Raw genomic sequence first — 15,353 nt, forward strand, 5'->3', positions numbered from 1 at the left:
AAAAAGAACTAGTAATTAAATTATTTTAGTAAGTATAATGAAATTGGGGAAAATAAATGTATATAAACTTGTTTCACATAGTTGTAGAATACTTGAAAATCATGTGCATGGCATTGTCTTGTTTTAAGGAATATATTTATCTATATAAAAAATCTGGCTATCCTTTTTTCAAAGCTTAATAATGTTTTTTGAACTTTATTTATACGTATAGCAATCTGGATCCAAGATTAGAGCTAAGAAAAGATCTATTCCATTTAATATTTTATTTATTTTAAATTGGTTCATATTTGTTCTTCTTATCCTCTCTTGCTCTCTAACGTTTTGAAAGTTCTTTTAAACTTCATATAGTAAGTGCCTTAGGTTTTTCAGATGAGTGAATCAGTATACTTTTATCTTAAAAATAGCTAATTAAATTACACCACGAATGCACAATTTCTATTAAGAAATTGAAATAGATTACATCACGAACTTCAGGACATTGTGTTCTAAAGTTTGAAAATTGTGTTTAGAAGATCGAATCATATATCCTGAATTTTAGATTAGTAGTTCAGAAATTCAGGACACTTAGTCGTGAATTTCAAATTAGCGCGCAACTCAAAAATTCAGGATACTTAGTCCTGAAGTTTGGAGGAATTGGTTAATCCTTAATTACATTGCAACAACAACAACGACACCAATGACGACCCAGTATAATCCCACAAGTGGGGTCTGGGGAGGGTAATATGTACGCAGACCTTACCCCTACCCGAAGGGTAGAGAGGCTGTTTCCAGGAGACCCTCGGCTCAAAAAAGCAACAAGAGCCGATATATTAGTACCATAAAAATGCATAATAAAATAACAGCAATATAAGAGATATGAAATACAGAATACGAAATACGAAATAGATGGCTGGTATAGTAAAACTAGCAGATAAAGCCCTGCATCAATAGACGACCAATGACATTCTTAGTCTAACTCCTAACTGGCTAGTCTCACTCTATTGTGCTGTAGAAATATTCACAACTTTCCCCTAACCTACAACCTTAATGCTCGACCTCCATAATTCCCTGTCAAGGGCCATGTCCTCAGTAATCCTAAGTCGCGCCATGTCCTGTCTGATCACCTCTCCCCAATACTTCTTAGGTCGCCCTCTACCTCTCCGCGTGCCCACCACAGCCAGTCGCTCACACCTCCTCACCGGTGCATCAGTGCTCCTCCTCTGAATGTGCCCGAACCATCTGAGTCTTACTTCCCGCATCTTGTCCTCCATGGGGGCCACACCCACCTTCTCTCGAATATCTTCATTCCTAATCTTATCCATCCTTGTATGCCCGCACATCCACCTCAACATCCTCATCTCTGTTACTTTCATCTTCTGGATGTGTGAGTTCTTTACCGGCCAACATTCAGTTCCATATAACATGGCAGGCCTAACCACTGCTCTATAAAACTTACCTTTTAGTAACGGTGGCACTTTCTTTTCATACAAGACTCCCGACGCTAACCTCCACTTTATCCACCCCACCCCTATACGGTGTGTGACATCCTCGTCAATCTCTCCGATCCCCTGAATAACTAATCCAAGGTACTTGAAACTAACCCTCTTGGGAATGACTTGAGAGTCAAGCCTCACTTCAACTCCCGCTTCCGTCGGCTCAACTCCAAATTTGCACTCGAGGTATTCCGTCTTCGTCCTGCTCAACTTGAAACCTTTAGACTCAAGAGCATGTCTCCAAATCTCTAGCCTCTCGTTGACGCCGCCTCGTGTCTCGTCAATTATAATAATGTCATCAGCAAATAGCATGCACCATGACACCTCCCCTTGAATATGATGAGTCGGTGCATCCATCACCAGGGCAAATAGGAATGGGCTGAGCGCAGACCCTTGGTGCAACCCCGTAATAACTGGAAAGTGTTCAGAGTCGCCTCCTACTGTCCTAACCCAAGTCTTAGCTCCAGCATACATGTCTTTAATCACCCTAATATGGTCAACCGGGACCCCTTTATCCTCTAAGCATCTCCATAAGACCTCCTTAGGAACCCTATCGTACGCTTTCTCCAGATCAATAAACACCATGTGGAGATCCTTCTTCCGATCCCTGTACTGTTCCACCATCCTCCTAATAAGGTGGATAGCTTCTATGGTAGATCGCCCCGGCATGAACCCGAACTGGTTGTCTGAAATAGACACCGTCCTTCGCACTCTCATTTCTACCACTCTCTCCCAAACTTTCATGGTATGACTTAGTAATTTGATGCCCCTATAGTTGTTACAGCTCTGGACATCACCTTTGTTCTTATACAACGAGACCATTGTACTCCACCTCCACTCTTCAGGCATCCTATTAGTCTTGAATATAACACTAAACAATGCAGTAAGCCATTCCAAGCCTGCTCTACCCACACACCTCCACAGTTCAACCGGAATTTTGTCTGGCCCGGTAGCTCTGCCCCCTCTCATCTTACGTATTGCCTCCATGACTTCGTCAATATCAATGTCCCTACAATTACTTAATTCATGGTGACTGTCGGCATTCCTCAATTCCCCAAGTATAATATCCTGATCCCTTTCTTCGCTTAGAAGTTTATGAAAGTAGGTCTGCCACCTCCTCTTAATCTAATCATCTCCCATCAAAACTTTGCCGTGATCATCTTTTATGCACCTCACTTGGTCCAGATCCCGAGTTGTCCTCTCTCTCGCCTTAGCGAGTCGAAATAACTTCTTCTCCCCACCTTTGTTCCTTAGTTCCTCATACAGATGAGCAAAAGCTGTCGTCTTAGCCTCCGTCACTGCCATCTTTGCCTCCTTCCTAGCTACCTTATACCTTTGACTGTTCTCTCTCTTCTCCTCCTCGTTAGTGCTCCCTACTAACCGCAGGTAAGCCACCTTCTTTGCTTCCACTTTACCTTGGACAACTGCATTCCACTACCAATCTCCTTTGTGGCCACCATTGAGGCCCGTAGATATCCCTAATTACATTAAAAATTATGGATATATTTTAAATAGCGGGCTTAAAGTGCTATTGCTGCATTTTGCCAAGTGCACAAATAGTCATTCTCAAGGATTCCATTTAGAGATTAGCCAGTACTTATTTTGTCCTGAAATTTTAAACTAAAAATCTTAACTTCATGATACTTTTGTCTTGAATATTTGAACTGAAAAACTGAAATTCAGAACGCACTGGCTAATTCCTAAATAGCAGCCCTATAGAACTGTGTCACGACCCGGATTTTTTCACTCTCGGGAGTCGTGATGGCGCCTACTAGTAAAAGCTAGGCTAGCCGATTAGTTCAATTATTTGACCATTTTCAGTTATATCCCTTAGCAATTCCAAAACAACATAACAAAAGCAGCGGAAATAATGGTAGCAAAAATAGTACGGAAGACGAAATGTGATAATTTAATTTAATACAACTGCAGAAATCTAAGTACAAATCTACCCAGAATTTGGTGTCACAATGTCACGGACTATCTATGAATAGTATAAATAGAGTCTGAATAGAAAATACACGAATCTGTCTCTGAATCAGTAAAAATAGAAAGGGAAGGAGAGAAGGATACGCCAAGGCATGCGGACGCCTGCAGGACTACCTCGGGTCGCCTGAATGGACTGAAGACAACACCCTCACTGCGGTCCAAAAGCTGCAGCACCGGAATTTGCACACAGTGCAGAGTGTAGTATCAGCACAACCAATCCTATGTGCTGGTAAATGCCTAGCCTAACCTCAGCGAAGTAGTGACGAGGCTAGGACCAGACTACCAAATAAACCTGTGCAGTTAAATCATATACAACGGAAAATAAAATCAGATATTCACAGTTAAAGATGGGGATGGGAAAGCATGCTACAGGGAGAATCAAATAACAATAAAATACCAAAGAGAAATGTAAAGAAACCAGAATTTCATTGCCAACAATAATGAGGAAAACAAACACAATATTCACTTTCATTTTTTTCTTATTGCAGACGTGCAACCCGCTCCCATTTCATATATCTTGTTGCAGGCGTGAAACCAGCTCCCATTTCTTATATCTTGTTGCATGCGTGCAACCCGCTCCCATTTCAAATATCACCGTGGTGGTGTACCACCCGATCCCATTTACAAATCAACATCAATCATAAGAGAATCCCGACAAGGGAACAAGAGTATAACAACAACATCCCGGCAAGGGAGACAATATCATAAACTCTAACATCCCGACAAGGGAACCAACAATGATAAGCATCGTATTAAGCATGAATAAATCACAACGGAGTTACAACAATTACAATACTAGACTCACGGGCATGCTTGACTCCGACGTATAGATACTCCTTGTTGACATCCAATTTTGACCCTTCTTTCTTCCAAACTATCTCTTTAAGCTTCTAATATTACTAATAATTTAAGAATAATTATTTTACAAGTTGTTATCCCAAGATAGACCTAATTAGTATCATTATTTTTATTATTGCTATTGTTTCTATTATTATTACTAACATTAGATATTATTATTGTTGTTGTTAATAATATTACCGTGACTAATATTTTCATTACTTTAATATTATTAATATCTCTTAATATTATTTTTCTCATACATATATGGTGTATAAATTTAAATCTCAATACAAAGAAGTTCAAAAGAAATAATTTGAAGATTGGAAAAAGACCAATTAAATTCGGTCTATTAAAGGCCCAAGTTCATTCTTTCATTTCCACACAATAACCCATTTCCATGGTCCAATTCGTCAACCCAGCAGCCCAACCTAAGAAGCCTCTAGAATTTCCCTAAATGACGTCGTTTTGTCGTCTCACCAAATCAGATTGTGCTTAATCCTAATTTCCCTAGAACGACCATTTCTTGTCTTCTTCCCTCTGTTTCCTCAGAGACATGCCACTCCATTTTGGTGAAAATTTTCCTCCTCTTTCCATCTTAACACTTCAAATGTTTTTCCCTCTATACCATTAACGTATCTTCAATGATTCGTTCAGCAAATAAAGCCAAAATGACTTTTCAGAAAATCTGATTTAGAATCAACACCAAGGATTTGATTTGCTTTTTCCAACGGCTCTTCTCAATCACGAGTCTGTGATTCAACGGTTGTTTTGACCAAGTTCAAAATCAATTTCAGAATCCCGCCCAAAACCAAGAACCCTAGATTTTCACCTATAAAAACCAGCACTTGGAGTCCATCTGGAGAGAGAGGTTGGACGCCCCTTTTATCTCCCTTAACCCTTACTGTTTGGCTAACTATTCATAGTTTATCTTCCTCCCACTCTCTTAAAATCTAGCCTTTTAAGTTTCTTTGCCTTTTGATCTCTATTTAATCTATCGCCCTTCCAAAGTACGATCAGAGAGAAAGAGTTGGGCCAAAGCCGGAGGTAGTAAATTTTCTTGACGTCGCCCCGTTCTCTGCCTACAAAAAGGTCAGTGACCTCTAACATTAAGTTCCTCTTTCTGTTATTATTATTTTTATGTTAAAGGCAAATAGTTATTTCTGTTTGAAAATTGGTAGCTCACTTCCTATGTAGAGATCATGATTTAGGACTCATTTTGTACACATAAAAGTCATGTCTATAAGGAAATTGTATTCCAGTCGTGTTTGTCCAGAAACCCATAAATAAATACTTGATAAATTGCCTACACAAATATTTTGTGTGTTCTATGTCGTTAAAAGGCCATGCTCACTTGATGTTTCATATCTAACTTCTTGTTAAGGATAAACGTATTATGTGAAAAAACTCCTTACTTACTTGTGAACTTCAATAGCGTTTATGAGTAAAAATGAGTAATCTTTTAACTCAAGAATTTGGGAGTGTAATATTTGTGGACAGGTTACTATTTATCTGTCAAAGGTTAAAAAAAGAAAAGAAAAGAGAATGCCTTCTGTAAGAGTGTTGGTGTATCCTGTATACCTTCGAGCAATATGAGCTTAGGTTCTTTCATGTCCAGATAATCATGACATAAATATAAGGCTATTGCAAAAGTTAATCGAATATGTTGCAAGTAATTTGTGGATTTACATTATTCATAAATAGTATGCTTATATGGTTTTGTTGATGGCTGCATTTCTTAAGTACTGAATAGCTTTAAATCTATGTAAACTCCTTCAGTTAAAACAATAGCAGAAAACTTGATGATCTCCCCATAAACCTGAGACCTTAACTTATGCTCTTTTTGGCCTCTCTGTTAATGGAAGTATATTGCTTTATGATAAGCACCATGCTTAGGCCTTTCTTCTTATTTTTAAATGCCCAATATCACGAGCATGGGTTTCAATGAAATAATTAGCTTTGGATATCCTTTGGCAGTAATTAGCGAAGAATGTCCCGTAAATGAGTGAGTTACACTCGTTATTAGCATGCCTATAGAGGCCTTATAGATAGTTCTTCTACCCAAGCTCACTTAGAAAGTTAAGCTCTTTGTCAGAACTATGGTATAGAATTCCATCCCTAAGATACATTTTTATTTATTAATAGCTAGACCAAATTAAGCAAGCTATACTATCCTTGATGCCTTCTCTGTCACGATGAAGTAGAGATGGCTATTTGCATTATGATAATGACATACATACTGCATCTAAGATTTGTTCACTCATTTTCTCATCATATAAGATTTATTTGCTTACTTAGTAAAGCATGCCTTAGGGTACCCTACTCAACTTGTAATTGCTCCATCTTAAGTTCTAAATGAGAATAATTGAAAATTTCTGCTTGAATACTTCGTTAGAGGATGTTCTCGAATCAGTGTTATGAATCTGATAGTATACCATTATAACATGATGAATGTGTCTGCTATGTTGTAAGTGTAAGCACGTGATTTTTGCCCTATATGAGAATTACTCCCAAAAAATTCAAAAAATAAAATAATTTTTCTTGGTGTGCAATTTTGGTGCAATTTTGTGATATTTGTGTAACTATTTGTATGTTTGTCTGTGCATGTTTATTTGTTAAATTATTAACAATACAAAAATATGTCGCATTTTGCATGTAGGATTTAATTCTACAATTTGTTAGTAACTAAGTTTGTTTTACAAAAAAATAAAAATTACAAAAATAGGCATCGTTTGCATTTTTAGCATTTAATGTCCAAATATACAATTTTATGCTTAATTATTACTTAATTGTGCGTTAATTGTTATTTGGAGTTAATTTACGCTTTTATAACTTAATTTAGTTCTTAATAATAAGTTAAGTATTTTTATAATTTAGTTTTAGAAAAAATAAAAGAAGAAAAAAGAGCAAAAATATAAAGAAAGTCGGAATTTGGCCTCTTCTTCGATTTCAAGCCACAGGCCCAAAAAATGGTCCTATCTTCCCAAACGACCCAGTCCATTTCAAACTGGGTCGACCCGGTCGACCCAGTCCAGTACCAACAACCCAACTCCCCCTCTTCATTTTCATTTTTTCATTTTTTACAAAAAAACAAAAACAAAACAAAAAAAAAAAGAAAAACAAAAGAAAACCCTAACACTAAGAGACCCGCCCCCCCTTTCTATCTTTCTTCTTCTTCTTCTTCCTCAAGCAAGACCCCATCCATGGCTACCTTCCCTTCCGACCAACTTTTGCTCCTCCTCCGTCGTTCTTCGTTCAAACAACCAAACGACACAACCACCACGATAGTCCATCGCCCCAGCGTTGTTTCTCCATTGACGAGCTCAAGCTTGACCATGGCTACCTTTTGCTGCTTTATCTTCTCCATGGCGAGCTCGAACTCGTCCATGGACTGCCCGCTGCTTCTGCTTCAGCGTTCTCCTCGCTCTGCCTCAACATCACGTCCAAGCGACCCCAAGAACCACCAACCATGAACACCCACCAGGCTTCACTGTCGTTCAGCCATGAACGACCTTCGACAAGCAGCTGCTCCCAGCCCACACGACCCTACTGTGCACGTCGAACAGCTGAGGTTAAAACAAACCACGCTGCTGCGTCGACTGTTGCTTCACTTCGGCGTCAACTCTAGTCGAGTTCGCGTACATGGATGAGTTTTGGTCGATATCGTCGATCACTGTTCGAGTTCGTCATCGTTTGGTCGAGCTTTGGTCCAGGCTTGTCGAAACAGTCCGTACATATTTCGTTCAATCCGGTTAGTAGATATTTGATTTTTTTTTTGTTTTGTTCATGTTTAATTAGTTGTTTTTCATGTTTATTTCATGTTTGTATTATTGTTTAGGTAAATATTTGTTAGTTTAATGTTTGTTAGATTCAAATTGAAATTTAATTGATTATTTCTTCAATTTGTTTCATGTTGTTATGTATTTTCTAGAAATTATTAATGTTGTTTAAATCGTTTGAATCTGTCATGTTGCTTAAAATAGAGTTTAATGCATGTTTATTCATTGTTTGAAGTTCGTCCAGTAATTTAATGCGAAGTTATGTTTTTAATCATGCATCTTTGTTATAAGTTTTGTTGGGATTTAATCTAAGAAAAATTAGTTGATTATTTGAAGATTAGTGATTTGAATAGGTTTATTTGTTTTGTTTAAAGTTTAATTCGAAATTTGAACAAAGTTTGTTTGTTATTGTTATTGAATATTTTCGTTCATGTTCATACTTTGTTTGGTTGATCTTGAATCCGAAATTTGTATAGTTTGATTTCTTGTTTATTTATGATTATCTCTTGAATTTGTCTCATAATCTTGTTTAAGTTTGATATAGGAATTGTTGGTTGTAATGTTGTTAGAATTGATTTTAAGTTCAATATTATTGAATTTAGAAATCTGAATATACTTGTTTGTTGTTGTTGTTGTTGTTGAATCTGAAAATAGGTTTGTATGTTGCTAAAAATATTGTTCAATCAAATTTTAGTTGTTCTTTGTTGTGCAATTTGTGTTCATGTGATTTGTTGTTGAAATGTTGAAGAAATCATGTTTATGAAATTTGTTGTTTGAACATTGTTAGAAATTGATCATATTGTCTATATTTTGGTTAAGTTTGATTAATTGTTTGTTATAGCTGGTGGGGTAGTTTGGTAATTTGTAGTACGTTTCGGGGTAAAATAGGTAATTGCAATAAGGTCGGAGGGTAGTTTGGTAATTGAACATTTTGTAATTTTTTATGTGAAGCATGAGGGACAAAATGAAATGGGGTGGTTTGTGATTTAGTTATTTAATATAAAGGGAGGACAAGACAAAATTTAGTGGGGGGAATCTTGTATTTATTTATGTTAGGCATGGAGGACAAAATATAATGAGGTAGTGTGATATATTTATTTAATATAATGGGGATGAGTGAGAAGATAATGAGTTTGGTAGTGAAAATGGGTTGATTTTAATTGATTAAAAGATTTATGGGATGAGATTATATATAGGAGGTCTTGAATACAGATAAGGGAAAACAGATAGAAAGAATAGAGGAACGAATCTGGAACAGAAAGAAAATAAGAGAAAAAAAAAGGCTGAACATTTAAGAGAAAGAAAAATTCCGAAAAATATTTAAGCTTTCAAATAACAAAAAAAAAATATTCTGCTTTCTTTCATTGTTTGAAATCAGCATTAATTGTTGTGGTTTCATAAAAGTTGGAAACATTTGTTTTGGGATTACTACTCCACCGGTCTGTTACTGGGTTGTTACTGTTGCTGGGCTGTTGTTGCTGTGTTGTATTGTTATTACTGTTGTTGATTCTCATCTTCATTTTCTTTTGCTTCCAATATCAGGTACACAACTGACACGCTGGTTATTGTAATCCGAAATATGAAGCATGAATACGAAAAAATGAAAAGTTGAAATTCTGATTTATATTTAATTATATTCTGAATTTTATTTGTATGTATAAATTATTTAGCTTACAAAAATTAGAATCATGTAGATATTTAATATATATAGTGGAACATTCGACGATAGCTTAACAAATAGTTATCTACATCTATTGCCTAAAAAATAAATAAATAGTGTAGTAATTCCGTCGAGTCAAGAATCAAACGAATAGGCCATCTAGTAGGAAGTTGGTAGAAATATTGTTTAGTTAAATAATATTGGTTAATTTTAGCATGTAAATGGTCTAGGATTAAAATTAGAATTGCTATGTTTTTTTTTAATTTGACAAACTGAGAACATGCCTAGTATAATGTAACTAGGTAATAACATGTAAATAAATTAAGATATTTCTCCTTTATTTTGTAGAGACAAATTTCAATAAAAAATGTAGGCATTTTAGGACTGTCCTTTTAAAAATAAAATGAGATGAGCCTCGCCCAATAAAATGCACTAACTGCGGGGCCCTCAATAAATGTTTACTTGAGTATTTAGAATTCGGGATGGACTGTTTTGTGAATTCTACAGTCTTACCCATAAATAATAACACGTTAATCAATTTAGGCATGATTTTAATAATAATACATTCTTAAACACAGGTGTGTATCTATGCGACCCAAATCCAAATCCCAAAACATTGAATAAAAATACGTTCCGGATCGCGGTTGCATTTTGTGTGGCGCAATTCAAAGACATGTTTTTAAACAATGTTCACATTCTTGTAAAAATAATAAAAGCGGTAAAAAGATAAAATTTGCACATAAGTTCATATTTGTATTAAAATCAGATAAATAAGCCGAATATGACAGTTGAGCGACCGTGCTAGAACCACGGAACTCGTGAATGCCTAACACCTTCTCCCGGGTTAACAGAATTCCTTATCCGGATTTCTGGTGCGCAGACTGTAATACATAATCATTCTTTTCCTCGATTCGGGATTAAAATTTGTGACTTGGGACACCCTAAATCTCCCAAGTGGCGACTCTGAAATAAATAAATAAATCCCGTTTCGATTGTCCTTTAATCGGAAAAAACTCCCTTATACCCTCGCGGGGGCGGAAAAAGGAGGTGTGACAGCTCTGGCGACTCTGCTGGGGAATAAACCCAAAATCTCTGGTTCAGGGTTAGAATTCGAGCTTAGATAAATTGTTATATTTGGTTTTATCTGATTTTTACATATTTGAGCCTAATGTGCTAAATGTTGCTTTTACCGCTTTGATATTATTTGAACTGTACATATAAACTGTGGCGAAACCTTTCTCTTCTTACCTCCGGGGAGAAGCTCGCTGGTCGAGGCTCCTTATTCTGTTAGTGTCAATACCTGAAATAAGAAAGAGGACGGATAAGTTACGAAGCTGGATGACCTTTTGATTCTCGGTAAGTTGCCCCCTTCTCGGCTCGAGTTGTCCGCTTGGGTACACAGTCTAGAACATATACCCAGGTTAACGAAACCTCATGCCGGATCCCTAGTAGGAACGCTTATTTGCATCACGTTGCATTTGACTTAGGGGACTCAACACAGGGGTTGGGTCCGTCTAGGACTAGCAACCTGAAATAAAAAGACCATTCTAATGCATCCTAATTGCTCTGTACATATATTTGTTTCGAACTTGCATGTTGACCGGTTTCTGAATCTCGGGAATGTTGGAAAATTGAAGGAAAAAAAAAGAGGAAAAAGAATATATCAATTAGGGAGTTAATTGATTATTTTAGAAAAAATCAATGACCAATTACTGGCGAAACTCTGCCGAAATTTTGAAAAAAAAAAGAGGAAAATTTTTTATTTTGTTTTACTAAAAAATATAGAAAAAAAAGAGTCTTTTATTAAAAATAGATTGTTTTATTGTTTGTTGAAAATAAAAAAATAAAAAAATCGTTATTTTGTCTTTTTCAAAAATAGAAAAGGAAAATAGATTGTCTTGCCAGAAAAAAATAAAAATGGAAAAGAGTCATGTTTTAAAATAGTTCGTTTAATTTGCCCGAACTACGCAGGTTTGATTCTCACCGGATGTGAGATACGTAGGCAACCCTCATCGGGTCCAACCCCCTTTTTTTTTGCTAAAATAGCCAAAAAACCAATAAATAAATAAAAAAACGTGTCAAAATTTTAATTTTTGTCATAAATAAGTCGGGCGGTATCCAACCTCCCCATTTTTGCTAAAATAGCCAAAAACCAATAAATAAATAAAAAACGTGTCAAAATTTTAATTTTGTCATAAAGAAGTCGGGTGACGCTGTTTTGTCAAGACATAGCCGAATGTTCCCGAAAGGGACGCCGGAAGGCTGACTTTGCATAAACAACCACCTTTTGGGTCATGTTTAGGATTTTGGTCCAGTTGACCCACACAGCCTTAAAAATCTTCGTCCCCGAGGCGCTGAAGGGCCGTGTTTGCAACACCACGTTTTCATTGTAATTTGAAAAAAAGTCAGCGGTTAGGTGAATACCATTTGAATTTTTTTTAGTCAAAAAATAAGTCGAGCCAGCTTCGGCCGCGTCTTAAACCGTTCTTGCCGAAATAGCCTTAGAGTATCTTTCAATTGTCGAAAGGCTATTTTCGTAAAAGAATGAACAAGTTTGTAAAGTGTTATAAAATAATCCTCTCCGGCCTCAAAATTTGGAAGGGGCCACATTTGCAAAAATAACCGTTTGGTTGCATTTGTCAAACGGAGAAAGGAAGATGGCCATTTGTTTTGGAGTTTGTAAATCTTTTAATTAGAATATGTGGGTTGTTTGATTTTCGAGTTTGTAGGCCATCTTCAAACCTTTAAAATACCCAGTTTGTTTTAAATTGAAAAAAAATGTTTAGTATTGTTTATCTTTTATTGGTCCGAACTATGCAAGGTCTGATTCATACGGGGTCATGATACGTAGACAATCTCCATAAGATTCGACCACAACAAAAAAAAGGAAAAAATGAAAAGAAAAAAAATGAAAAAAAATCAAAAAAAAAATCAATAAAAAAAAGAAAAATGAAAAAAAGAAGAAGATGTTATTAATAATGGGGACCGACGGAGTCCATTCTAACCTGTTTCGCTTTGAATCACAAAGAAAGCTAAGGTGATTGGTTTGTGGTAAGCCGGAAATACAAGACCCAGAAGCACACTTTGCGGGGATCAGGCCTGATAACAGAAGCACTCGAATCCTATTGGGACTTGTTGACTAAAGTTGATGATATTGAAGTTGGCAATGGTCTTGACAATACTGATGCGAAGTTCAGTGGCTAAGATGCCAATTTTGATAAAGTAGGAGGACGCTCCGTTCCTTGGTTAGCAAGAGAGAAGCTTGTGGTGGCTTATTTTGTTGTCATTTCTGTTGTCCGGATTATTCTTAGGGTTGTAATCCGAATATTGTCTTGTGTCAAACTGTCTTATCTTTCCGTTTTGTCATAGCGGTTTGCTTAAATTTGTCCAGGTTGTTTTAGGATTTTATTATGGTTTGTTTTCGTTTGTTTTGTTATTCAAACCATTTCGCCGGTAGTCTAATACAAAAGCCGGTCTTTTATTGTTTTCAGTCATCTTTTTGTTTAGTCCTTTTATCATTTTGTTTGGCGCCGATTCTAGTAACATGACATGCACACACAGTTTGGGCCTAATCTTAAAAGTTAATCATAAAACCCTGAGAAGGTGATCAAAGCATTTAAAGGAAATAAGAACGGTTTGAGATTATTTGAAGCCCGAGTCATGTGGAATTGGGGCAAGTAAAACATAAAAAAAATCGTTAAATGCAAGATTCGCCAAATTGGCATGAGGGTCGTTCATGAGAGTGAGAGTGTCGCCCAACGGTGCTTTAGAAATGACAAATAAAAAAGCAAGTGTTTAACATAATTGTCAAGTCCAGCACCATCGGAAGAGACAATAAATCTATGATCAATTGTGTTGTTTGCACTTGACATGTTTTGAAGACTGGAATGACGAAGGCATTTTGTTCTGCTATCTAAACATTTTATCCTTCGTTACCCCCCTTTGAGCCTTATTTATTTTCTTTCATACCTCTCGTTCGGAATCAATAGCAACGACTAGGAAATACGAGCCTGGAAGGTAAAGAAAAAAAATCAAAAAAAAAAAACGAAAAAAAAGAAGAAGAGAAAAATGATAACAAAAAAAAACAAAAGAAAGTCAAATGAAAACAGAGGAATTGGGAACTACGTTTGACCTGATTCCTCAAAGATGATACGTAGGCGCTTCACGGCTCGGTCATAGGGTGCATAATGGCCACAATGGTCACAGTGTACATGGTGTAAAAAAATATATAATAATAAATAATCCCCAAGCAAGAAATTGGAGCAAGGGTTGCGCTTGTTGTAAACAAATATGATTTCGAAGGTTGTAATTTTGAACCCCAAATTTGATTTGTTTTTGAGCCTTTAATACCCTTTCTTTCTAACCTATCCAAAACCCACATTACGGTCCAAAGAATGACCTTCTAATCAGTCTTCAAAAGATTCCAAGTCAGACAAATGAGAGTCTTACCGGCGAACATAACATTCTGTTCCACAGCAGAAAGGACTCTAATCTCCAGCAGAGAGAGTCATACCGGCAACACTCCAAATCCCCAGCAGGAAAGTGATACAAATGAGAGAGTTTTATCGGTGAAAATCTTCACGGACACCATAAGGCGATGAAAGCTGAGAGAAAAACCAAAATGAGAGAGACTTGATAGTGAAAACCCTTCGGGCACTACAAGTCGAATAAGATTGAGAATCAGATGGGGAATTGCCAATTGAAGGTCTTGAAAGACGATTGACGACGGAAGATAGGCCACATATGCATGCCATGACCATTAGAGTCGATGTCTGCGTTTGATAGGTTTTTATTTATAGTTTCTTTTATTACAGAGTCATCTTTTTCATTTGTCTTTTATTCTGTTCTCTTTTATCTTTTCCTTTCATAGAAAATTCCTCAGTAGAGTCTGTTTGGTCAGAACCAGTGGGGAATGATTTCAAAATAGGCCATCAACTTTCCAATTATGCAAGATGAGATCTGGCTAGTACATCCAAGTGGTATAGTCAGAAAGGAACAAGCGCAAGGCCAGTGTCAAAAAAAAAATATCCCCAGCAAAAGGGAATTGACAAAAGGATTGACAAGTGTCAAGAGGGATACCCTTGCCGAAATCAAAGGTTATAAACCTCAAGGCCAAGGCCCGTTGAACAAAGCAAGGAGAGCAGTGAGCATGATTTGGGGAAATTCATACTAGACTAAAAGGTCGGGAAAATGCCAGTTTCCGAGCTATGCCACAAAAGAAGAGGGATATCCCCAGCAGAAAGGGATTATCCCCAGCAAATAATATCATCCCCAACAAGTTGTGGAGCGCAGAGCAAGGAAGGAGAAAAGGAAAAGCCATCCCAGTAGGAATATCACAACCAACCACCACGTTTTAAACTAACAAATTTTGTTTGATTTGAAACAGGTAAAGGAAATGGCATTGATGACAGAAATGCATGCCATAAGGGAGACTGTCAAACTGGGGCAGAAAATTTTCCTTTCATTTGGAAAATTTTCTGGAAGTCAGGTACCCATTCGAGGAAGAATAAAGATAGCATCAGTCTCAAGGGAAGTGGTGTTTGAACCAGTGTTGCCCCAACATAATAAGTTTCAATGGAGGAAGTATTCCCCAGCAGACAGAATAAAGGGATGACACTT

At 36.7% G+C, this 15,353-nt stretch overlaps 1 long non-coding RNA gene across 1 annotated transcript; it reads left to right on the plus strand.

Moving 5' to 3' along the window:
• Nucleotides 1-4,795: 4,795 nt before the first annotated feature.
• LOC142173003 (uncharacterized) lies at nt 4,796-9,812 on the plus strand. The gene is made up of 2 exons (XR_012702400.1): nt 4,796-5,387; nt 9,617-9,812. It is a non-coding gene; the product is annotated as an uncharacterized LOC142173003 (long non-coding RNA).
• The last annotated feature ends 5,541 nt before the right edge of the window (nt 9,813-15,353 follow it).

This window comes from Nicotiana tabacum, chromosome 18, assembly GCF_000715075.1.
Source record: "Nicotiana tabacum cultivar K326 chromosome 18, ASM71507v2, whole genome shotgun sequence".
Classification (NCBI taxonomy): Eukaryota; Viridiplantae; Streptophyta; class Magnoliopsida; order Solanales; family Solanaceae; genus Nicotiana; species Nicotiana tabacum.